Below are 12,079 nucleotides of genomic sequence, written 5' to 3'. Positions count from 1 at the left end.
GTGGTGGCATTGTGCTGGAGGTGGCAGAAATGGTGGAGGATGATCCATTGAATGTGCCTGGTGGGATGAAATTTGAGGACAAGGAGAACCCAATATCATGGTTCTGGGAGGGAGGGGAAGGGGTGAGAGCAGAAGTGTAGGAAATGTGATGAACTCGGTCGAGGGCCATGCCAACCATGGTGGAGGGGAATCCTGGGTTGAGGAAAGAGGAAGACATATTGGAAGCACTGGTATGGAAGGTGGCATCGTCAGAACAGATGCGTAGGAGATGGAAAAACGAATGGAATACAGTCCATACAGGATGCGGGTGGGAGAAGTGTAGTCAAGGTAGCTGTGGGAGCCAGTGAGCTTATAGTATACCTGTGCTGCTGATTAGCAACCCTAAATCAGGTACTGGTCTTAAACCAATACTTGTAATCTAACAGGTACCAGTGATAAAAGTAATGTATGTTTGTCTAAGTTTTTAGTTTGTTGTCTCTTGAAAACTCAGTCATTGTACTTAGAGTTTAACAGTTAGGTAAGCAATGTGCAATGCAACAAGGTTTATTGTTGTGGTCTCCCTGGTGCCAGGCTTGAGAGGAGGTCTAATGTGTAATTTTTTAAGAATATATAGACTTTGTGATTGGTTCAGTTTCTATTGAACTGACAGTTCCCTTTTGAATTTGGAGAGATTAGATATTCAAAATCCAGGATATGAAAAAGAGGAATGTTCAGTTCACATGGGCAGTTGGAGAATCTCATGAAGAGAGGCAACTGGAAAATCCCTTAAGAGGCTCAGTTTAAAAATCTCAGAAAAGTAGCCAAGAGACAGTATGAAAGGAACTGACAGGTTAATATCCCTGAAAGAAAAGGGAAACGCTATGCATATTCGCGTAGTTTAGTTTTTAGGAGTTGCAGGCTTTTATCATTTTATCTTTTTGAGATCCATATAAAAGACATTCTAAGGTAAATATATACGAGGGGGCATAGTCTAAAAATTAGAGCCAGACCTTTCCGGAGTGAAATTAGGAAACACTTCTACACATAAAGGGTGGTAGAAGTTTGGAACTCTCTTCCGCAAACGGCAATTGATGCTAGATCAATTGTTCATTTTAAATCTGAAATTGATAATATCTTTGGTTAACAAAAATCTAAGGGATATGGGGCAAAGGCGGGTATATGGAGTTAGATCACAGATCAGCCATGATCTCATTGAATGGCGGAACAGACTCAAGGGACTAAATGGCCTACTCCTGTTCCTATGTTATACATCACTTGTTACATTATTCACTGTTTATTATCTGTATAATAACGAATTCACTTTATATTTTAAACTTAAAAAGTGAGGTCTACAGTGATACTCTACTGCTTTCAAAGACTGAAGTAGGATTTTACAGAGGCACAAGATAATCCAGTACCTAAAAGCAATTAACAGAGTTTGCTGTTCATTTACCCAGGCTCAAAAACTTGCCTAAAAGAAAGTAGACACTCGCAAAAGGTTATGGAAGTTGGGACTTACACATCAGGGTGATTCAACTAACCAGAGCCAAAGAGGTTTAAAAAGCAAAAAAAAAGGTAACAAGCACTAAAGAGATAGACAAAAAAAATCCTATGTATAATCAGACTTGCACCTAGTAAGCACAGCTATACTAACAATAACTTAGCAGGCTCAAACTGGGTCAGTAATTATGTTTTCATTGACTTTGTAGCAAGAGCAGCTAGATTACTAATAACCAAGCAAGCACAAACTGAGTCAGCAAGAAATTGTTTTCATTAATTTGTCCCTCAGCTGCTTCGGCCATTTTAGTAGGATATGACAAGCACCTTTGAGGTTATTTAACTTTTAGTTCAAAAACACATTTTTGAGTAGTCTGGACTGGAAACAATTCAAATCTCAGTGATACATCAAATACAATACCATATGTAGCTTAAGCTGCCAGAAGGATTTTTCTTACATAGAGTAGATGTTGCGGGATAGTGGAATACCCAGCTTATTTCTATGATCGAGTAAAACCACTGACTCACAAGTGAGATATAAAAGGTTTTCCTCAGTCGTGAAATACAGTGTATCCCACTGTATATTCTGTTTATGCACAAAGGGATAACGTGCATTCAAATATATTTCATTTTAACGCACGCTATTAAAAGCACGAACGATGCTTTAATATTTCTTCTGTCATGTAAACTACACTGCACCTCTTTGAATGTTGTGTTTTTATTTCTTGAAAATTATCTAAACATTATTGTATGATTAACTTGCAAAATCCTAAAAGAAAAAGAATGCTTTAAAAAATATGAACTTGTGAAATTCCCTAAACTCTCATTTGCAGTTAGGTTGATTTGGAGAATATTGGCAGTTAGCAGCCCTCTTATAAAATCAACTGTTCATTTTTTACTATTTGGCTCGGCATCAGATTTTGTTTGATAACACTCCTGTGAAGAGCCTTGGGACGGTTTACTATGCTAAAGGCACTATATAAAGGCAAGCTGTTGTTGCTGTAAAAAGTAACAAGTTTCTCAGGCCTAATATGTTATGCACTGAACAGTACTTTGGCTCCTATGGCTCAATGTCAGCAAAACTGAAGCCATTCGGTTTGCTCTTCAGTACCTATGTGCCTTTGACCCAATTAACCTTCCTAGCAGCTCGCTCAGGCTGAACCCAGCAACGTGCTACTTTGGCATTCTGTTAGACCTTGAGCTGAGCTTTCAATCCCACATATGGTCCATTTCCAAAACTATCTTCTTCCTCCTCCAGAACATGCCCTCCTCACCCAGCTATACTTCCTCCATAGCTGGAACACTCATCCATGCCTTCATCACCTTGAAGATCAATTTCTCAAATGATCACCTTGCCACCATTCCCACCACCACCCTTCCAAATGTCAGATATTCCACAACAATGTGATACAAATCCTTTCATGCCCACTGAAAGAAAAAGAAATTGCATTTATATAGCACCATTCATGTCCTAAGGACCTCCTAAGTGCTTCACAATTAGGTACTTTTGAAGTGCAATCACTGCTGTAATCCAGGCAAATGTAGCAGCCATTTTGCACACAACAGGGTCCCTGAGATACATTACCTGATAATCTATTTTGGGGGTGTTGGGTAAAGGATAAATGTTGGCCAGGACACCAGGAGAACTGCCCATTCTCACCCAAATCTACTGGTTCACTAAGCCCCAGTGAATCAATTTCAAGATTATTCTTGTTTATAATTCCCTCTATGGTTTTTGCCTATCTTATTTGGGAAACCTTCTCCAACCATATCGCCTAGTCATACTCTCTGTTCCTCAGACTCTGATTTACTGTTAATTTCCCGTTCCCACTGCCCCACCACCAAGGCTGATTTTTTAATGGAGCATGCTCATCCCTATCTTCCTAAACTACTACCCCATGCGGTCTTCCCGCCCCCATCTGCAAAAGCTCTAACAATCTCTCTTTTCAATGTGTTTTTAGCATCACCAATACTTCACTTCCTGTTCAGCATTCACTCCCATTGCTTATAAAATGCTTTGAGAAATACATTGATGTGCAATTCCCTCATAAAAGCAAGTTGTTATTTGAAGACACCTAAATTTGCACTTCATGTTCACATAGTGACTTGTTAATCATTCAGTTCTGGCTCACTCTGGAAATTACAATCATTTAATTAATCTTAAAAAAAAACGATTGGTCTGTAAGTCAACTGAAGCTGCCTTCAATGGTGTCCAATGTGTACAGACCATAATGGTATTTGTTTTTTTAAAAAAAGGAAAAGGCTCCAAAGTAGATGCACCACTGAAAGGCTGATTAGATTACGGTTGTGTTTATACAACTGTATCATTGGTGCAAAGCTGTTTCACTTTCCAACAACATTGAAGGGAGGTGTAAACTCTTGAATCCATAGCATTAAGCCGAAACCGCTTCGCACCAATGCTAAACCTGTAGTGCAATTACACCTTAAGAGCTTTATGTACATCATCATTGATTTACTATTCTGCATATTTAATTTAGTACATAGTTAAATCGGGTACTGGTGAATGGAGATGAGCAGGTGGCTGAGACAGTGTTATGAGGCAGGGCAGTTTATGAAGGTCATCCATGTCCCAACAGTATTGCAATTCTGAACATACTGAGATCAAACATTTAAAATGCATTTTCGGGAAGGTTCTCCCATTTTGGACTTTATCCAGCTAAGTTTTGCACCAATATCTTGAATTACTATTGTCATCATGATTGGGTGGACATTTCAGAAGGAGAGGCAACACACCATTGCTGAAATAATTACAGTTGAAAAACACGACATTGGGCTATAACATTGTTGTATTATAATACAAATTTACATAGTTATTGTAACTAATATCCCAGTGCCCTGCAGGATTTTGAGTAAGAATTATTTTTAAAGTAACAAAATCATTTTAAGATTTGAGATACTGTCCTCATTTTAGGGGTCATGAAGTTGACAGAGCAACAAAATTGTATTTGCATTACTTGTAATGTATGTTATAGATAATATAGAGAGCATCAGTCACCTGCTGCAATAAATAGCAGATTTTTGCTTCACCAGCTGCTAATTTCACCTGCAGAGCCTACATTTGCTTGGTATCAGTTTTTGGCAGCCACAATCACTCAGTATTTCCATTTTATTAGATACTGTAGCTTTTCCTATCCCCCTTTCCTTCTAATGTTGGCATGATCAGTCTTGTCACCGTTGCTGATGCCAATACTTAATTCTCCGGTCTCCAAATATTTGGACCAGCCACACCATTATCTTGTGAATACCATCAATACCTGCAGGTATGAACAGTGGTGTAGTGAAAATTTTAGAAGTGGGTATACTGTAGATAATGTAGATTTCTTCTCTAGAGGGTCCAAGATATACTACCCCTCCTTCCACCTATCTCCCAAGAAAATGTTGATTTTTGACACTTCGCTTTGTGCATTTAAAAGAGGATATAATAGTCCATCTTTCATAGTGTTGTGCACGGGGAGTCAAGACCAAGTGCAGTCTTCAGGTGAAGCTGGACTAGAGGACAGGGGATAATTCAACCTGGGTACACTGACAGGATTTAAAGAGCTTAATATCTTGTATTCATGATTTGTGTACTGTGAATTTGAACCCTTTGATTGTTACAGCTTTATAATCTCTCCTAATGAAGCATCATATCTGCAGAATCTTTACAGCTAAAATTCAAACACCCAAGAACTTTTCAAGAACAGAAAATATAAAGTTATATTAATAAATATTAAAGATGACTGATGTGTTAAATGGATTCTTACCATTTGGTAACTTTGGTAGCAAAGTTTTATGCCATAGTTATACTTGAGGTGATATAATTTATGGATCAGTTATACAACACAGTGATTCAAAGAATTTTGATGGTCAGGTATTGAACAATAATTTTAGTCGATTATCTAAGAGCGTTTAAAATTAAATTTTTAATGATTTATTATCTCTCTGCCAACATTAAAATTTAACCGACATTTAGATGCCACTTTAAGCAGGTTGTGACTCAAACCTTTGCCTGTTGTATAAGGTGACTTTGTATTCAGCATTTAAAACCTACAAGGGTTTAAGTCACTGAGCTCTCGGGATCTTTTTCTTTGACACATATACACACAATTCGTACATTTCTGGAACAGATGACAGGAAGACTGGGGGCAGGTGCAACTGGTTGTATGCCCCCAAACTCTTTTTTCCATTTGACTCCAACCTCTTATGCATTCCCACTCCCATTAGCCCACCACTGGGGCCGGCCTTCATCTACCGATATCCCAAATTTCTGGAATGCCCTTCCTAAATCTGTGCACCTCTCCACCTCTATCTCCTCCAAGCTTTTGGTCATCTACTAATTTCTCATTCTTTGGTTCTGCATCCATTTTTATCATGCCTCTGACGCATCTTGGGGCACTGTTCTACATTAAAGCCACTATGTAAATGCAAGCTGTTGTTGCTATAGTAAAATAAATGGCAACCAGTACACAAATCTTACATGCTACTGTATACATAGCAAGTGATTTAATGTCACTGTAGCTGTCTTATTAGATATTTATCATTTGAGGTGAGTGACATATATTTTCATTCAGCCTCCAGCAAAGGGGTGGCGGAGAGCTTGGCTCACATCCCAGATCCCAGTAAATTATACACTTAACACTATACAACAATTTTGTTGTACACCCCTATCGCTTTTATTTGGGATTATAAAATCTAGGCTATCCTGCCAAATAAATATACACATGGACATTTACACTTTCCAAACTTTAAGTGTGTTCATGAAATTTGATCTGGTGAATAGGTTAGATGACCATCGCACTGCATAAACCCATTTAATCTAATTTATATATAAATTTAAAACTTACTTTCCTTTAAGCGAGATCGTTCCCAGTAACATGCCCTACAAGTTTGACTCATGATATTACAAATCATAACAAACGCCAAAATAGACAAATACAAGCTGGAGCTCTACGGGAGTTTATTTGCATTCTGTAATTTTTATTGGTACAATTAGAATTTAATTGAGTCCATTTGGACGGACACAGCACTGCAACAAATGGCAAGTACATAAAACACCGGCCGAGCTCCTCTGGAGAGGAAAAATACAGTTCTATTAGGTTTGCAGTGTTATTAAATACTCGGGTCTGTTTAAAGATCGGTGAAACGTCTCTTAAAATGCTCTTTTTCAGTTGCTGTATATATTGTCCTTTCCCCAGGCCTTTCACAAGGAGAGAAGACAATCAGCTTGAACTACAGAAGGCGGCGGGGACCTTTTACCCAGTAACATAAGTAAGAGCTATTCAGCTAAAATTCCCGAGAACAAAATACTTTTTTTTTTATAAACAAATACAGACATATCATTCCAATAATAATAATAATAAGCAAGCTGCCTCCCAACATTTTCTCACATCTACCCCACCCCCAACACGTGAGGCGACAACTGCAGGCCCGCAGATGATTTTTGGGGGGGTGATTTTTTTTCCTCTTGTGGGGAACTTACTTCAACAAACTCGAGGCTCCGACGCCGTTCAAAGTCTCCTCGTCCGATGTTCTCAGTGTTTTCAACCAATTTGTAATTTTAACGTGACAAGGAAGGAGAGAAATAAAGCTAGTTTTTTTTTAAAAAACATACACAGGAGGAAGGTTTTTTTTTCTGTTCAGTAAAACTTGATGCAGGGATGAGGTCATTGGTTTAAAAATAAAAGGATGGCGTCATTTCAGACCAATCGCACTGACAGCCACTTACCAGAGCAGGGGCTGGGGAGAGGCCAGCCATTCACTCCGCTTTCTGCCATCACCAACGCACCTTCCAGCCGCACTTTGTAACAATACAACGTCCTTCAGATTGAGAAGGTGTTAAAATAGTTTTCCCATCGCCTCCCCCAGTCTTCTTCGCTCCTTCAGTTCTTGATACTTTGTTTCTAGCGGGGCGGGATTTCAGCAAGCACCAGTGAAAGGACAATGCTCCGTATTCAAATTACCCTGCTGCTTGGGAACGCATCCAAAGAGCTTTTTTAACCTTTACTTCCCCGCCCCCTTTTTCTTTAAGCATAGGATTAAATATAATCAATTCTCGTCTGTAAATGTTTTATTATGTTTACACATATAGATATACTTCATTTGCAATGTGGTAAGAGGGAAATCTAGGTACGAAAGCCTATTGGGAAAGACCAGTTGTTTCAGATTGTGTTGGGTTCAATATCCCGGGTGATAGTTGTGTTTTATTAATCCCAGTGGCTGATCTATTGAGTTACATACAGAATATAATAGAGAGAGAGAGAAAGCTATCTAATCGGAAGCTCAGGGCATGTCATCTTGCCTTTTGTTTTTAAGTTGTTACAGTTCCCCCCCATGGATAAAATTACTTTCCTATCTTTGCTAATAATTATTTTATCCAAAAACGGTAACAATATAGTTTAGGAAGTGCCTTTTTTGCATTCTTTAGACTCCTGTGGCAAATTGAGGGCAGTGTTTGACAGTCACCAAAGGGATTCAAAGGTACATGTGACGTAATTACTGTTGGTTTATATAGAGATATAATATAATAAAAAAATAATCTGCACTTGATTACATTAAAAATTTACACAGTATATACATTACATGCATGTATCATTGTACTTTATGCTAAAGGGGGATAGTTGTAGAGAAGAGGGAAAAGTATGAAAAAAAGTGCCATCTTGAATTGTGAAGCAGTGTGATGACGTGCTGAAATAATGTTTTTCAATGAGTATAATGCATGCATTGCATATTTACAAAGCATTAGATAAAGCTAGCCAAACAATGTATTGGTAGAATTGATACACCTTAAAATTCAGGTAAAACTGAGTACAGTACAAACCCATGAAGAGATTTTCATTGCGGCAAGTTAAAAAGGCTCCCCAAGACTAATTTATATATATTTTTTTAATCGAATGACCTATTTTAGGCTACCTTTATTCTTAAAAAAATGGTTTTTACAGTAGCCATTCTTTTAAAACAAACTGAGTCATTTCTTGTATTAAGACCCTTTGACAAGATCAAAACAAATATAACACACCAAAATTGTTAAAGATACCCAAGCAATCTTCCCTGATCTTTTGCTTTTTGTATATTTCCCCTTTCAGAGTTTTTTTTTCCCCTTGTTTTGTTTTGAGATTCTCCCTCACCTTCCTTGATGCACCCTGTTCGTGGATTGAAAAGGATTCTGTCAACACTTCTCAAGTCAGTCTCTAGCGATGTGTCAGAATAGCGTGAGGTGAGTCTCAGTTATATCTCCTTGTAGGACCCACCAGGCATCCACTAAGTTCTCCTGTTTAATGCCATGGCCAACATCTGGACCAGCCATGTGAGGAATCAAGGGCATAAACCCATATTTTGCTATTCCCAATTTGTCATCTCAGCTGAATTCTGTCAAAATAATCTAAGCACTCTTCTGATAAAATGAGAACACTTCTACATTTTGCAACAGATTAAACCACTGGTAGGTTTATTAAAATCTGACCATTTAATGGATGATTCACATAACAAATCAGAACACCACACCCAATGATCTGCCTGCTGTATATTCTAAAGGTTCTGGTAGTTATGCTAATGTACTGAATTATATGGGTTTTAGTATGAAATTATTTACTGTCAGGTTTTCAGTACTGTTATTTGGGGAGGTGCTAAGCAGAGATAGGCACTTCTCCTCACAGCGGGGTGGGAAAATTTAAAGAGCAACTCGGCCAAGTCTGCTTTCATTCACCACCTGATAGGCTACAGAATTAGAGACCTGGAAATGGGAGCAGGTGACTTGGCTACCCTTTCAGCCAGGAATTGTGAATAGTACAGGTGGGCCTAAAAGAATATCTTGCTTTACAATAACATGTCCCAAATCATTTTTCTTTCTACTTTCATTATTCACCTATCATATCACACAAAATCTTTCACATGGTCTCAGACTCTCTCGCTCTCTCCCCAACAACAGTCCAAGTACAATACTCATTACTCCCTTCAAGCCTCGACTCTCAGATATCTGGCTTACAATCCCAGGCCCATTTTGTTGATTTGAAGACTCCACGCAAGCCACTCTACCAGCTGTTTCATTGGGAATGGCAACATTTTAAGACTTTTTACCTATTTTGCCTAGAAGGGATTTTTGCTTCATTGATAGTATTGATAGGGTGGTAGAGGCAGAAACCCTCATCACATTTTAAAAGTACAATAGCAAAATACTGCAGATGCTGGAAATCTGAAATAACAACAGAAAATGCTGGAAGCAGTCAGCAGGCCAGGCAGCATCTGTGGAGAGAGAAACAGAGTTAACATTTCAGGTCTGGGATCTTCTTCAGAACCAGAAAAGGCTAGAGATGTAAAAGATTTTAAGCAGGGGAGAGGGGAAAGGGAGAGGAGAGGGAAGAGGGAAGGGGAGAGGAGAGGGAAGGGGAGAGGTGGGGGGGGGGAGAGGAGAGGTGGGGGGGAGGGGGGGGGGGAGAGGAGAGGTGGGGGGGGGAGAGGAGAGGTGGGGGGGGGGAGAGGAGAGGTGGGGGGGGGGAGAGGAGAGGTGGGGGGGGGGAGAGGAGAGGTGGGGGGGGGGAGAGGAGAGTGGTGGGGGGGGGGAGAGGAGAGGTGGGGGGGGGGGAGAGGAGAGGTGGGGGGGGGGAGAGGAGAGGTGGGGGGGGGGAGAGGAGAGGGGGGGGGGAGAGGAGAGGGGGGGGGGAGAGGAGAGGGGGGGGGGAGAGGAGAGGGGGGGGGGAGAGGAGAGGGGGGGGGGAGAGGAGAGGGGGGGGGAGAGGAGAGGTGGGGGGGGGGGAGAGGTGGGGGGGGGGAGAGGAGAGGTGGGGGAGGAGAGGTGGGGGGGGGGAGAGGTGGGGGGGGGGAGAGGAGAGGTGGGGGGGGGGAGAGGAGAGGTGGGGGGGGGGGAGAGGAGAGGTGGGGGGGGGAGAGGAGAGGGGGGGGGAGAGGAGAGGGGGGGGGAGAGGAGAGGTGGGGGGGGAGAGGAGAGGTGGGGGGGGGAGAGGAGAGGTGGGGGGGGGAGGAGAGGTGGGGGGGGAGAGGAGAGGTGGGGGGGAGAGGTGGGGGGGGAGAGGAGAGGTGGGGGGGAGAGGTGGGGGGGAGAGGAGAGGTGGGGGGGGAGAGGAGAGGGTGGGGGGGAGGTGGGGGGGGGAGAGGAGAGGTGGTGGGGGGGGGAGAGGAGAGGTGGTGGGGGGGGGAGAGGAGAGGTGGGGGGGGAGAGGAGAGGTGGGGGGGAGAGGAGAGGTGGGGGGGGGGAGAGGAGAGGTGGGGGGGGGGAGAGGAGAGGTGGGGGGGGAGAGGAGAGGTGGGGGGGGGAGAGGAGAGGTGGGGGGGAGAGGAGAGGTGGGGGGGGAGAGGAGAGGTGGGGAGGGAGAGGAGAGGTGGGGGGGAGAGGAGAGGTGGGGGGGGAGAGGTGGGGGGGGAAGAGGTGGGGGGGGAGAGGAGAGGTGGGGGGGGAGAGGAGAGGTGGGGGGGGAGAGGAGAGGTGGGGGGGGGAGAGGAGAGGTGGGGGGGGAGAGGTGGGGGGGGAGAGGAGAGGTGGGGGGGAGAGGTGGGGGGGGAGAGGAGAGGTTGGGGGGGGAGAGGAGAGGTGGGGGGGAGAGGTGGGGGGGGGAGAGGAGAGGTGGGGGGGAGGAGAGGTGGGGGGGGAGAGGAGAGGTGGGGGGGGAGAGGAGAGGTGGGGGGGGAGAGGAGAGGTGGGGGGGAGAGGAGAGGTGGAGGGGGAGAGGTGAGGGGGAGAGGAGGAGTGGAGGGGGAGAGGAGAGGTGGGGGGGAGAGGAGAGGTGGGGGGGAGAGGAGAGGTGGAGGGGGAGAGGAGAGGTGGAGGGGGAGAGGAGAGGTGGAGGGGGGAGGAGAGGAGAGGTGGGGGGGGAGATGAGAGGTGGGGGGGAGAGGAGAGGTGGGGGGGAGAGGAGAGGTGGGGGGGAGAGGGAGGTGGGGGGGAGAGGAGGAGGTGGGGGGAGAGGAGAGTGGGGGGAGAGGAGAGGTGGGGGGGAGAGGAGAGGTGGGGGGAGAGGAGAGGTGGGGGGAGAGGGAGGTGGGGGGAGAGGAGAGGGTGGGGGGGGGAGGGGAGGAGGTGGGGAGGGGAGGTGGGGGTGGGGGAGAGGAGAGGTGTGGGGGGGGGTGAGGTGTGGTGGGGGGAGAGGGATAGGGAGAGGTGGGGGGGGATAGGGAGGGTGGGGGGGAGAGGAGAGGTGGGGGGAGTGGAGAGGTGGGGGGGAGAGGAGAGGTGGGGGGAGGGAGGGGGGGGAGGGGTGAGGTGGTGGGAGGGAGAGGTGGGGGGGTGGGGAGGAGTGGGGTGGGGGGGAGGGAGAGGTGGGAGGTGAGGTGGGGGGAGGGAGAGGAGAGGTGGGGGGAGGGGGAGGAGGGTGGGGGGGAGAGGGAGAGGAGAGGTGGTGGGGTGAGGTTGGGGTGAGGTGAGGGAGGTTGGGTGTGGTGGGGAGAGGTGGTGGTGGGGGGAGGGGGGGTGGGGGGGAGAGGAGTGGATTGAGGGGGAGGGGAGAGGAGAGTTGGGGGGGTGAGATAGATGAGTAGGGAGAGGGAGGTGGGTGGAGAGGAGAGGTGGGGGTGGAGAGGAGAGGTGGGAGGGGGATGAGGAGAGGTGGGGTGGAGGAGAGGAGAGGTCTGGAGTCTCTTTCTGTTAGGATGATGA

General features: G+C 44.9%; 1 protein-coding gene across 2 annotated transcripts in view; it reads right to left on the bottom strand.

Moving 5' to 3' along the window:
- The window catches only part of dusp16 (dual specificity phosphatase 16), a 149,038-nt gene extending 141,592 nt beyond the window's left edge, over positions 1-7,446 (bottom strand). Inside the window, exon 1 of one of the 2 annotated variants that reach the window (XM_086009071.1) lies at positions 7,202-7,446. The gene's annotated coding sequence lies outside the window, so the exon portion shown is untranslated. Of the gene's footprint in view, positions 1-6,955; positions 7,152-7,201 lie in introns of those variants that run through there. The other variant, XM_086009070.1, reaches the window with a different exon arrangement.
- Positions 7,447-12,079: the final 4,633 nt, after the last annotated feature.

The sequence above is a fragment of the Somniosus microcephalus genome, chromosome 16 (assembly GCF_052327205.1).
Source record: "Somniosus microcephalus isolate GS21.2 chromosome 16, FLI_Smic_1.0, whole genome shotgun sequence".
Lineage (NCBI taxonomy): Eukaryota > Metazoa > Chordata > Chondrichthyes > Squaliformes > Somniosidae > Somniosus > Somniosus microcephalus.
Note: the sequence above shows the minus strand (reverse complement) of the source record. Positions and strands in the feature narration are given on the sequence as shown.